This window comes from Falco cherrug, chromosome 1, assembly GCF_023634085.1.
Source record: "Falco cherrug isolate bFalChe1 chromosome 1, bFalChe1.pri, whole genome shotgun sequence".
Classification (NCBI taxonomy): domain Eukaryota; kingdom Metazoa; phylum Chordata; class Aves; order Falconiformes; family Falconidae; genus Falco; species Falco cherrug.
Genome location: NC_073697.1, coordinates 110,510,934 through 110,525,538, shown reverse-complemented (window position 1 = coordinate 110,525,538; position 14,605 = coordinate 110,510,934). Strand labels below are relative to the sequence as shown.

General features: G+C 36.8%; 1 protein-coding gene across 5 annotated transcripts in view; it reads right to left on the bottom strand.

Moving 5' to 3' along the window:
• Positions 1 to 14,605, bottom strand: part of BRIP1 (BRCA1 interacting helicase 1) — a 65,315-nt gene that overhangs the window by 23,472 nt on the left and 27,238 nt on the right. The gene's annotated exons all lie outside the window — the stretch shown is intronic.

Here is a 14,605-nt window from a genome sequence, read left to right as displayed (position 1 = left end):
AGCAAGAGGAATGTCATCCAAAGAAAAAAGGAAATTAACTGTTTTTGTGGTTACCAAGAGATCCATAAGTAAGACTGGAAGCAAATTCTAAATTAACCTGAATCATGTCTTTATATCTTAAATTCTGACAATTTAATATTTTAAAATGAACATCGATAAGTTGGGGGAGGAGGTATTGATGTAGGATTTATCAACAGCCTCCTCTGCTTCTTGAAAGGCCTGTCAGCTTTGTTGTATCTACCAGATTCTGAAGTGTGCACATTTTAGTCCAAATCAGTACGTGTTCAAATCTTGCAAGCAAATAAGCTTGTTCCACCTTTGGTATGAAATAAATTAAAATGTCTTGCATTACAAAAAGAAAACTCTAAAATTACCACAGAAACTGAAGTCTGATGGGTGGGGGTCATTTCGCAGTTAACAGTCATCAGGTGCATCAATCTCTAGACTGAATGTTATCAAGACAGAGAGCAAAACAGTCCCTCCTTCCCCTGACACATTTGTTTGATGGGGCACAATACTGCCCTCAAGACAAAAGCAAGGCAACCAACACATTTTAGAATGAACTGAGTAGATCTGGTTCAGTGGACAGAAGTAAATACCCCGCTTCACTCCTTTTACCGTTCAGTGATCATTAGTGTGTCACTAAGTACTGTGCAGTAGAGTTACTGAGTTTTGTGCGTACAGAGATTTTAAATTCACAGATTCTGTAGTAAGGGTTATGCTCTTAATTGGGCTGCACTTCCCTCGAGTCCACTCACTGAAGACTTTCTCAGTATTTGCTTCAGGCTATATAAACTGCTCCATCTGGAAGCTGCACTTGCCCCGGTTCATTCCTCAAAAAGCCACGGCATCTCTTACATCCCATGCACTTGCTTTTACTGATGCACTCCAACCAAGATCTCAGGATCTTGAATGGTTAGGTTGTTACAAAATTAATCTGTCCCATGTCCAAATACACAGTTTAAGTGTTACTGTGAAGCAGAACTAATGGTAACTAATTGTCACATTTGACTTTACAGGGAGAATACTTGCAAATTTATAGGAAACTGTTTACAAGAACTCATGCATATTTCATGTTCTCAGCATTAAAGATCTGAACTTATTCTTTGACCCTAAGTATTTGGATCGGTTCCTTCTGAGGTACATGTGGTTCAGAGCAGACAAATGCTGTGCTATTCTCAAATTTTCCCTAGCTTTGTTCAAGCCTCTACTGAGGGAATTACACTTGCTTAATACTGATGAGACACCATCATCAAGCAAGCACAGAGAGACTAAGTGATGAATAGTAGGAACAGTTTCCTACACATACAGATCTAACTGCAGAATAAATCATCTCTCCTAAATGTGTCTGTCCTACTGTTTATCCTCTTCTCTACCAGCTCTGTCATTTCCTGGCAGCATCCTGCCTGTAATCTCTTTTTATATAAAAGGTCGTAATATTATGACCAAGCAATGACTGTCCATCTTGCCATCCGCAGCCTGTCACTATGTTCAGTTCTTGGATATGATATGGAGATAATTCTGGTAAAGAAAAGAATCAAGCATATTATGCCTCTAAGTACATCCATTTGGGATCTGTTAGAGCTGCCAGTGACTGTAACATTATTAGCTTTCCGGATTTCATTCTTTCTTCTGCGAAACTGATGTCTGCCTGGGCGTCCACTTCGCAATCTATGCTAAAATCACTTCTAGCACTGCCTGCTGTTCACCATGCGTGACAAAAGGAGCCCAGTAAGATAATAGAAACAGAATATATTTGGGTGTAACTGAATCTGACATTTACATACATAAAACTATCGATGCTTTGACTTCTAAGGGTCATTTGCCCCTGACTTCTACTCCTCAAATCATCGCAGATACTGAAATTAACTGGTATTTTTCAGAAACACACCTTTATGAAGTGTTCTTAGCAGAAAAATTGTTTCTTAACTTCAGAGAATCAGAAGTCTGTTGATAATCTAAGAAAGGGCAATATTGCTTACAAAAATCACTTAATCCCTCAGTTCCATGTATTTGTTCTCTCATATTTGAAAGAACTATAATTTATATTTGAAGTTTAAAAGATGGCAGTAGAAAATTCCTCCAAATTCTTAAGAAAACACATTTTCTCTTTTGTGGGTTACCCAGCCCCTCCAGGTAACTATCTCTTAGACCAAAGTAGGTTCAGGTTTCTTATTCAATTGACAGCAATCACCACAACAGAAAAATCTACTATTTTTGATGGAAATGTGCGAATTATTCATTAAAATCTTTGGCAAGAATGGAAAAATTCATTTAGTTCACACAAAAACTATTACCCTCTTCCATTTAGTGGAGTTTGCTAGATAAGGAAACTTCTTGCATGCAGGAAAGTATGCACAAACACAATACCCATGCTATAAACACAAACACTAAAATGATGAGAATTACGGATATGACCGAATACAAATAAATAAAATATAGAGTGTATACCTGCCTCATAAGAGCCAGGAACCAAGTGCAAGTTTCTCATCAAAAATTATTTCACTTCGGGTTGAAAAAGTGCAAATGGGAGAAGATATAATCCAGGAATCAGAGGAAGCAGCCATTAATGCCCACAGTCACTTTTTCTACCCAAGGGAATAATAGTTTCTGCAGTGGAAGGCAGTCTGTGTATATTTTATTAAATCCCTTAAAAATGGATTCTCAAATGGTTTATTAACAAATGGTCTTCCTCCAGGAGAGCAGAAAATCTTGTTAAAAAGAATCTGTCATCTTTCCATGCACTGAAGGATGTTTACTTTGATAGCTTTCTCCTTTTTTTCCTTTCTGCAATTTAAAGACACCTGTAAGCTATGATCCATAGAAACTATGACTTCAGTATTTAGATTCACCATTCATCTTTGTCAGCATCCCCCTTGTTAGGCAGTTTTTGAAGCACTCTTGAAGATCCGGAATGGGGGAAACTTTTCTCAACATCTCTTGCCATTATGTTGCACTCCTAGACAAAATCCTCTCATCCTGTGTCCACCAAGGATAAGCTTTGCCCCTTTCCATTTGCCACTTTGTTTTATACAGTGCCAAAAATTGCATTAGGGTTTCCCATGTCATGAAGCAAGACCAAAGATTTGTTTAATGTCTTTTACCCTAAGGCAAGCTCATTGTAGTTTCCAGCATCTTAACAAAGTTGAGAAGTTAACTTGCAGCAATCAAGTTGCTGGGGATGCACTTTTTCTGCAGTATTTATTACCTCCTGACAGTGATTTTTGAAGTAGCAGTTACCTGAGATGAGAGAGGGTCTAACTGAAAACGCTGTAACACGATGAGTTACTTATTCTGGTTTACAGTTCCCTAGCTCTTCTCCTGCTACAAGCACCTGCTACTAAATTTCCTTACACAGAATATTCCTTGAATATTTTAGCATTGATTCACGTAGTGAATGGATTGTACCTTGCCAGCACAGTAAAAAGGCACCACAGAAACAATCCTTCCATCAGAAAGTGCTTGGGGAAGCAATGGAACACTTGAAAATACGACAGGATGTTCAAGAGTGATACAGGGCAAAAAGGATAACAACCTAAGCAGCACCTGACAGCAGAGTACAGTAACTCTGGCTTTACTGCTTAGTTTAACAACTAATGAATAATAACTATCAGTTACAATTAGACTGTATATTCTTGTGCACCTTTAAATCTATATGCTGTCTTGTTAGCCATACATTTCTATAATGATAACTGAACAAAAGTTATTTCAAGGTGCACAAAATCTACACATATCTTGTAACCTTCTTAAAAGTCTGCCATTATACACTAAAAAAACCCACTTCTTCAAACTTCAGTATTTTTTTCATCTTGTTTCTATCTAAGATATATTTTTTTTAATAACAGTATGAAGTTCTACTTTTCATTGTTATTCAGATATGAAGGGCAGCTGAGGGGGGAGAAAGGAAGCAGCCATTAGGTTTTTCTTAATAAGAAAATCACAGTATTGGCACCACTGTTAGTGCAAAGAGTCAGAGATTCCCAAGGGACTAACATTGATCTAAAAGCTTTTTCCCAAGCAGAGCTCTTCATGTGTTTGCTACCAGAATTTTCTTTTTGAATAAGCACTGCTTCAAATCAAAGTGTGTCTCCAGTGGGCTGGAAACGTGTTTGAAGGGTCAAATAGAAGTTCTACACGCAGTCAGCATAAAACTTCAGCAACAGAAAACAGACATCTCCGGCCAGCACAGAGGCTGAGCAATAGGACTTACTTCCTAGACCCCTTTTGGGTAGAACTAAGAAGGCTGTGCTACACTTGAGAATAAAAGAGCTGTTGCTTGCAGAAAACAGGGTTATCATCCAACCCACCAACATGTAAAAGTAACACACTAAGATGTACAGTACTGCTAAAATGATGTACATTTACATCATCTTTTAAGTATCAGTCTATTAACGCACATTCTACACACAGACACCAAAGTTCTACATTTACATGAAACTGAATGAGGAAGAGGTGGTGTCAGTTTTAGAAGCAGCTAAAATCTCACAATACAAACATTTTCCCTTCAATTTCAAGGCTGCAGTACATGGTAGTGTGTCTTCCTTCTTTGAAAGGTAATATAGACATCTTAAGATCATTTCCAGCTATATGTAAAAATTGAGAAGTTTGGCCTGGGCCATTCCCTGCTGCATACCTACAGCTGATTATAGAAAGTATTTCCAAAGGGAATGTAGACTAAACTAGAACACTACAGACATGCAGATTAGGGACTTCAAACATAGAATAAAGGGATCCCCAAAGCTCTGTCTGGTGGAGAAGAATATACTTTTAATCTACATCTACAAAATCGAAATACATCATTATTTTCCTAGTACACAGACCAGGGAAATCACAGATTCTCTAACTAGACATTTTCTTTTTCTACATAACTTTGGAACTGTCTTACAGATTTATTCTTTTTTTAACTCTGCAACACCAAAAACATTTTAAGAAGCTGCAGATGTATGTACCTGCACCCAGCTGTGCCTCTCTCCACATACAGGATGAACAACTATTTCAGCAACCATAATTAGATTCAGAGGGAGACAACAGAACCTGTCAAACTGAATTGTGCTCTTTAGTCCTTTCACAATATTACATTGTGAAAAAGACCATAAATTCCCCATGTATGCAAAATCAACCACAAAGTAAGGAAATTGTATCCAAAGGCAATTCGAGCTGCCTAGAAACCTAGCTAGGATAAGGGAACAAAACTAAAACCTACTCATTTAAATAAAACAATCAAACTTTTTCCATACATGGTGCTCTAATTTTAAAACTAACGCTTCTTCCACTCTCATCTGAGTCATGCTTATGAAAATGGAACAGGTGTCCCTGCACATTTTAAACATACATTAATAAGGTCTTACAAATTTCCAAAGTATGCAACATAATGTCTACTGGCATTTCCATTTCAATAACACAAAAGAGAAAAAAACACATCATAAAGTACACCATGGGAGATGTAAATCTGCATCTGATGGATACTGTAATTCAGTAACCAAAAAAGGTAAATAACCTAGAGACAGTGCTCTAAACATCTAACAAAACTTAATAGTATTAAATAATTTCTGCTCTTTGAAAAATCTTTTCAATTAGAAAAGTTTTTCATCTATCATTAAGAGTGTGGATGAATCAAAGTCTTCTAAAAACATACTATTTGACAGACCTCACTAGCAGTGTGCTTAACATTTTAAATATTTCCTTTAAATTTTAAGCCAGATGTAAATATAATTTATACTTTCTTCAGTAACAGCGGACATTAATTTCTGTATCTTTCCTCTTTCACGGATCTGTTTTGCTTCAAGACATAGAGTAACACAGGCATTCAGCGAGTGGTTTTATCTTATCTAAGCAAGAGGAGGCGGCAATGGAGTGGAGGAGGCAGAGGACTACCAATTTTATACCGAGTTTATACACTGAGTTTTATCAAAAGTTTTTGCTTCAATGCAGTGCTTGTATCTTGACAGAAAAATAACAGGTGTCAAAACCAAATGAATAAGAGACTTTTTTCCCTTTGCATCTACTGAAAACCCTTACATTCAGAGATAGTGTCAAGAAAAAAATACTGTTTTCTTGTCTTACTACAAAATGTTTCCTGTCATTTGGACTGTCTGAAAAAAAAACCCAAAAAGGACATACACACTACAAGTTGTCACAGGACAAATCAACCTGCACCTGCATCAGCTGCCTCCTCTCTTCCTTTCAGAAAGAAAAAATAAAAAAACTATACACTCTGACAGATCCTTCTGCAAATTTAAGCTATTAGGATGGAGGACATCATATTTTCCACTAAAGTAATCCTCTGATGATCTCAAGGCACAGATGTTTTAATAATGTATCTAATTCCATAGGTATTGCATTACCTTTAATAAGCTTCCAGGATGATGCAGTTTGCTGAGTCAGCTGGTTAGCTACAGCTGTAACTTTTTGTTCAAATCTGGTCTCAAAGCTCTAGAGTCTGTTCAGCATGATGTTCAGATTAATTACCTCGTTGAATGTTCTACTTGTCTTATGAAAGAATGACACTGTGTCTATATTAGTGATAATCCCCGAATATATTCAGTGATTAAATAAATGCATTTACTACATCACTTAAACACTAGTGGCCTTAAATTCATGTTATTTCAAAGCTGCCCTGGAGAATGAATCTGGCCAGACTCCACCTACTTTTTTTGTATCACTTATACACTGGTACTACAGGCTCATATTAAACTAACTTCTTCATGAACTAAGATGTTTTGGAAAAGTACAGAATTAGCAAAAGTATTTTGACAGTTCTCTGAACTAAAAGGGTTGCCAAGCATCTGTACTAAATGGCCTGGAATCCTATAAAACTGACCTCCAGGACTGTCGGAACTCTTCAGTTTGGGGGAACCAACAGTTTACAAAGCCAACATGGTGGTATGGGATCAGGAATTAATTCTGTTTCCACCTTTAGTTTAAAAAAAACACCAAACACAACCAATGAAACAACAACAAAAAAAAAACCAAACACCAAACCCAACAACAGCAGCAACAAAAAGAGTCCTTTGAGGTTAATAATGAAGACAAAGGAAACAGTAGAAAGAAGAAAGCAAACAGGGTAATGAAATTGGAATAAAAGATAGAAGGTTCAAGAGATAACTGCCTGGAAGGATTCATGTGAAAGGAAAAAGCTGAGTTTCCTTCCAAAAACAGCAGGGAAAATATTTGGGCCCACTACCCAATAAAATCTAATGTCAGTTATCCAAACGTTTAAAATAAATTTTGAATAGCACTCTAGATCTATTATAAATAGTACTATAAAAAGCACAATGTCCCTTAACAAGAATAAAAGGTCACATGTATGAAAAGAAAGCAATGAAACCCAGTAACATTTATCAACATCACCAAAAATACTACATGCTTTCAAAAGGACTGAAATACGCACTTTTAGCCACAAGTAATTTACCAAATTGGCAGAGCTAAATTACATTTCATCTTTTTTCCTTTTTCCCTTCTTAAACAACCTGTATGCATTTTTGATGGTGATTTTATTCTTAATCACATTCCTCACAAAAAAAAAAAACAAAAAAAAAACCTCAGGTCTGCTTGACACCCAGACATTTGCACTGCACTGGGCTGGGACCATACCAGCCAAGAATAACTTAGGCCATTGAATTATTTAAGCAGTTGTTCGCACTCAATTAGATTTTCATGAAAGGTTAAGTAATAGACTGATTCACAGAAACCTCTTCATGTTTATGGGCGTATCTAACGTAATACATGGAGGTATTTAAAATTCATTCTTTTGAGTGACTAAGCTGATACAAAGTACTAACATATCTAGTCACAAAGAAACACCACAAAACCAATTTTAAGCTTCAAATTCCATTTTCTACATTTCTAATCCTAGCAGATTTCATTTAAAAAGAGCATGAAAATATCTGTGCCCAAAATATTCCATTTGTGAACTAAAACCTACTTTCAAAATAGAATGTTAATTTCCCACCGTTAATGGGAAACTGGAGAAAAATACCAAATGCCCATATAAATACATATGCATAGGCAAACTTTTTTATGTGCCATAAACAAACTGATTTAATAAAGCATTTTAATGGAAACAGGCCACACAAAGATGCGATTCTTATCAAGGAGAGGCTATGCCTCCTTCCTACTGCATGTTTCCCCAACTATTTATCATCATCATGGGGCTACAACGAGCAAAGCAAAGAAGTGTTCTTTTGAACCAGACTTGGTTTACAGAGTACTAACTCCAGATGAGTTTCTATCTGATTTACTTTCCCAAAGTGTCACAGAGCCTCTGTAACGAAATGCTCCATGGCTGCAAAACAGAAAATATTAAAAAAAACCAACCAAAAAAACATTAAACATGTTCCCTGCCATCAGGAAAAAGAAAGCATTCCTATCGTAAAACCAATAATTAAAGAATACAGGGTAACACAGTATGTTCAGAGACTCTGATTTCTTTGTTTTAAGGAATATGAAGACTAGGCAACACAGGGAAGAATTTTAATGTGGAAAGACCTTAGAAAAGTCCTGAAATAAAAGTTGACATTGCGAAGTAATGAGAACAGCACATATGCTCATCTGAGTACAACTTCCAGAGGAAAACACACATTCCTCACTTTTTTCAGAACCTCTCCTTTTCAGCTGATGAGGAAGATTTTCTAATGTGTATTTAACTGCTAACCCTTACCATCTGTTACAGCAAAAAATCAAATCAAGTGCATAAAATAAGAACGCGTATATTTAAAGCAAAACTAGTTAAATGGAAAGCAATTTTAAATACTTAAATTTGCACAGATAATCATGATTCCAAAATTACAACAAAATTGCTCAGCAGGTTATTCTCTTCTATAAGGAAAGTTTCATTTTATTGGAAAGACTTCAACAGTCCAGAGACGGAATCCAGGAAGCTGCAAAGCAACCTCGACCCAAGTCACACATTTGTTCTGACATTTTACATTTCTTCCAGAGTTAAGAAGAAAGATCATACAGCCTTTTAATTTTCCTAACAGGTGGTCTATACTACGGAGTCTTTCCTCAACACATCTGGGAGAAAGCTGCCCTCAACTGGAAATCCATATCACTACTACATGTGCTGTTTCAAGAGATTTTTCACTAAGACATCTCTTACCATTTCTTCACAACAGAAAAACAAGCTTGAAGAGTAAAACTTTAAAGCCATGTAAGTGTCTATGATTTTCAAGTACTTGTGTGGAAAGTGTCTTCTTAAGTTTGGAAGTACGGTACTTATTTTCTCAAGAAAATCTTAAACAAACATGAAAGAAAAACATTTAGGACCAAGACTCATGTGTTGAGATACCTTTGCATGCTCAGAAATGCAGGATAAAATCTGTACTAGCCCACACAGGCTCGGCAGACACACTGGGGGGGGGGGGGGGGGGGGGGGGGCGGGAAGAAGAAGAGGAAAAAAAAAAAAGAAAGCTACCATCCAACTCAACTACATAATTAAACTAAACCCTGAACATGGTGAAAAACTCTTTATTATGAACAAGATTCTGATCACCATGTGCACACTCCAGCACAATAAAAGTTGAATAATTCATAATCATTTTCAAAGAAAAAGTATGCATCACTCAACTTGGGGGAAACACAGGGGATTTCACTGGTATGATTTTTCTTTAGGGACAATGACAAAGTGCCGCTCACCAGCAGGAAACTGAAGCACTGAACTGTGTTCCATGTGCCATAAATCAACACTGCAGCCTACAGGATGTCTCACTGGTACCAACATACCATCAATTTTTCAATAACCTCCTTAAATAATGGAATATGTGAGCGGCGACAACAGTAATGAAAAATGAAATGTTTTGCACGCCAAAGACTCTAGAATAACACAGTTAATATGTTGCTTCTACAGTTAAAGAAGCTTTTTTAATACAAAATCTTTTCCCCAAAACCCCAGCATGTTTTACCACAAAACAATCTGGATAGCCTTTGAAGTATGCAGTCTTTGAGCTCTGCCGCAGCTGTTTCTAAACAACCTGGTTCAAAACAGGGTTTCTTTTGTGGTTTTAAAATTAACCAAGACAACAGCTTTCTGTGTTACAAGAACTGCTTGTACATTCACCCTAGGCTATCATTACACTTTCACGTTCCAGTGAGAGAGCAATCCTTCACATAAAGAAAGCTCTCCAGAAAAATTTATTCTTAAAAGGATTGTTTAGATCCTGGTCTGGAATCAAAAACAAAATTATAAAACTGTTAATGAATGAAGTCAGCATCCTACACTGCCATCCTCTTCTTCACCAGTCAGAAAACAAGCTCAGTCATCTTTGACCTCTTTTTTTTTTTTCAGAATAGAGATAAAAAAAGACAGGGTTGTCTTAGTGGCACATCAGCAGTGAAGCACAGTACCATCTGGGAAAACTGATTCAAACAGACGTGCAGTGTAGTCCTAGGCATGAGGCCGACCAAGTCCATGAATGCTCACACAGTAAATGAGGGCAGGCAGATGCCTGTCGTGGGGAAACTACTGCAACAGTGGGACGGTAACAGGTTTCAGTTTTTAGTCCTCTATTAATACTAACAAGGAAAATACTTTTAAATTTATATGAGGCATTTTACACCTGTAGGAATTGTGTAATTTTAAGAAAGATTAGTGTTCTCTTTACTTTCTCAGAAAGATTAGTAAGTTTTCCCCTGTTATACAGCAAATCAGTGCACGTAAAAACCTAAGACACTTTCTCGGCAACAGCCCTGTATTATATGTAAGACGTTGAGCTCCAAATAGGTAATTACACAATGATAAATTATGATAAGAGGGAACAATATCAGCTCCGGTTCTTCGACATACCCAAATCCTGTCATTTGGAAAGTAGGATCACTAAACAGAAAAGTCAGTAGAGTTCCAGACTTAAGTCAAAGAATGAAGCAAATGTTAAAATACAGAAATGCAAAGTGATAAAACTTTCTGCAATCATGACAATGCAAATGACCCTCGCTAATGTCACTAATACTAGAAACACATACTTCAGTCAGCAGCCATTAAGGAGGGAACAATAAGCAATTAATCTCACACAGCAAGAAGCTATTCAATGGCTTTACTGAATGAAATTTTTACAGCAATCTGCCAAAGTTAAGTATATAACACTTCTATAACAATACAGAGATAAAATAGCGTTCAGCAGATAAAAGAGCACAAATAAGAACGAGTCATAAACTGTTTCCTATCCCACGAAAAGAATCTGATGCCAGGAAGGAAAACCTGAAAGCAGGATCCCTAAAAACCACAAACATTACCATAAATCTGCTGACCTCATTGGAACTGTGCTAAGTTATGCTAAGGAGATGTTTTTCTGGTTTGGGGTGTGGGTTGGATTTTTTTTTTTTTTTAATTAAGTATTCTTTCTTCTCTATCTGACCTTACGCAACTTGGACCATCTTTTTTCCCCACCAGTAATTTCTTGATACACTTTCACCACATATATTACACATACCTGATTCTTAGGAAAATAATTTCTCACCTCATGATCAAAAACAGGAAGAAAAAGCTGAAAACAGTTTTAATTGTAGCACACTGCCAGCTGGCTATCATCAAACCAAGTGGCTTATTGGTAAGCCAAAATCAGAAATCTTATGTTTTGTGCAAGTTATTTGTTTCAAAACATTTTTGCTAAAAACAATCCACTAATGAGCTGTGAACTTAATCAAAATGCAATGAATACTCTTTAGAATAATATGCCATCTCACCAATTAAATATTATCACCAAGAAGCTTGCTTACCCACTTAGCAACTAAGTCTAAGGCATAATTTTCTAAGACATGATTTGGTAGGCTTCCTGACTTTCCAATGAAGCAGAATTTCTCTGCATTTAAAATAGCCTAAGTATTCCTTTCAATATATTCAATATTCAGTTTCTGGTACATACTGTTACAGAACACCTAAATACATGCTTTCAAGTATATTTCATCTCACATATATTGTTTTTCACACCAGAAGGAGTCCCATCCCTGCCACATCAGGCAGCAAACCTCTCAGAAATGCCAAAGCAACCAGGAACTCTGCAGGTTGCAATGGTTCAGAACAACAGCAACGCCAAAGTAACCTGTGCAAGATAAACCTTGTTTTTAAAAAGAATGTTGGTTATGTATATTTTCCCCTATTAATAACTACTGTTTTCTATCCCGCTTTCTCTCCCCTTCATCAGAAGCTCTTGAGGAAAATCATGTGTTGACTGTAATTGTTATTTACTATTTGGACTATATACTTCACAGAGTGTAAACCTCTAGACTGCGAAAACTCAATCTCAGTGCAGTTACTACTTAAATGGTAGGAAAAATATGCAAGCAGAAAGTATTAATTACAAGGGAAAGTGAAGCATGTGTTAACTAGATACAACAATTCAGCTTGCAGCACTTTGACAAGTCAGAGCTCAGAAGTGAGAAACAATAATAGATTTTTAGTTTATTTTCCTGATGCTGTATGCTCAGGGTATTTAAACTAACAGCATAATAAAATATTAAACTGCACAGCTCTCAGGGTGTGAAGTTCACAAGCAAAACACTCATCTGCCAGTATGGCATATAATTTTTTTAGACATAATACCCAATAATCTGCCACAAACTGTCGCTACAGATTCTACTTTATACGATGTGCAGATGCTACCATAAAGTGTATCTGCTCTATGTAAAAAGCAAGTGCCACAGGGCACTTCAATAATTGCACATCCCTTGCTGGTCACTGCAGCAGTTCAGTACACCACGGAAAGTATATTTGTTCATTCTTTTCAGGCAGTAATTCAAATAGATAAGGTGGGACCCAAATCACACCTAGGAATTTCCCCGGAGCCACCAGCCCTGAACTGCTAGAACACTCGGCCACAACGGCCCTGGTGTACTTGAGGAGTGGCTGTGTGTAAAATGTCTGGTTGCAATAACTAACAGAGCAAACAGCTCCTCCATTCCCACCATTTCTGCAGGACTCCACAGAACAAGAAGTCAGAACACTTCATTCCTTTCATATCACCTCACACAAATTTCCATTCACCCAGAATATTCACCTGAGTAACTCCAGTTTATTTGGTTAATAACTGGTAAAAACAGACTCAGTTAACAATGCTGCAATTTCATACTAACAGCTTCATAACATAAACCATATTTATGTTTATATAAAATGATATATAAAAAGATCAGGATTTCCAAACGAGTATCTTTATAGATTCTTACATTAGGGTTAACCACTGAATCACATGCTTTTAAAAAGCATAGTAATGTTTCATCCCTGAGACGAAGCTCTAGCAGCAAAGCAGTAAAAGGGATGCTCATGCTCCCTTCCTTAAGCGAGCCTGCCTGATGAGCCAACTCAGCTCAAAAGGCCAGCAGAAAACCTGGGGAAGCGGGAGGAAGGATAAAAACTTTTCCTTTGTTCTGGAGATCTGAATCAGTTGACACAAAATTCAGAGCAGCACAAGAACAATCACAAGGAAAAGGGGAAGAACGTCATCGTTCAGTAGCAAGCTGCTGGATCGTCTCCTCTAACTTTTCTAAGCATACCTAATTGTCTCTTATTTCCCAGAAACCAGGAAAATTACTCCATAACCAGGGTGTATCTCTAGGATACTGTCATATTATTTAAGAAAGAAAATATGTATTTTGTGCAACTATTCAGATTGTCAGTTATCAACTCCCAAAGATAAAATTTCTTCCTTGATGTAGCCCAACATTTTTCTTGGCATGCCTTGTGAATAACATGTGGATGGTTAACACTGAAATTAGCCATCAGTAACCAAGCAGTGGGGAAAAACCCCCAAACAACTCAAGAGGTTAAAAAATCCAAAGTGAAAACATTATAACAAATGATCATAAAACAAGAATCAGCTTTAAAATTTTAGGATATTTTCAATTATTCCTTTGGTGCATAATTCAGCAGCATTCTGGTTTTCTTATTTCCAGGCTTGCTCCAGCCTCTATAATTACACACAAAATGATCTTGCCAGGGTGTGAACTGCCAGCTCCATCTTCAGATTTAGTCTGGCAGAGTAACTTGATTGAACTGATGACATGAAAGGATGTGGCTTGCCAGCATAATTTGAGGATAAAGGTTATATATGTGGTTACAGAAAAAGTCTTATTTTAATTATTTTTACATGAACTTTACTATTCTTTCAGCTACTGTTCTTCTCTTTGTACTAGTATCATCACAAGTCTTCAGTGCCTGAGGCAAAGAAAACAGCATCGTGATGGAATGGTTGAAATCTTCCATCACACAAAATGATTTTTACATGTGTGCCGCTGTGCCCAAATCAATGGGAAAAACCAAAACTGTAGACTTCAGAAATCATGTTAAGATTTACAGGAGCTATTGTAGCTCTCAGAAGACACCTCAGATAATGTACACCAAGCCTGAGAATTGTTCTTTCAGATGAATGCAAGGGCCCAAATAGCCAGACAGTTTATATTGCGGACACTTAAATGTTTAAATGACAGAAAAATAGAGAATAAAACTCAAAGTAGATATTGTATACGATTAATGGGAGAAAAAACCACTACCACCATAAAACATGAAGAAGCTGAGAAAAAGATCAGAGAGAAAACTACCAGTGCAGAGTAAGAGTGAAAAACAACCAATGAAGAAACAATAGTGGACATCAAGTAAAACAAAATTCTATCTACATTT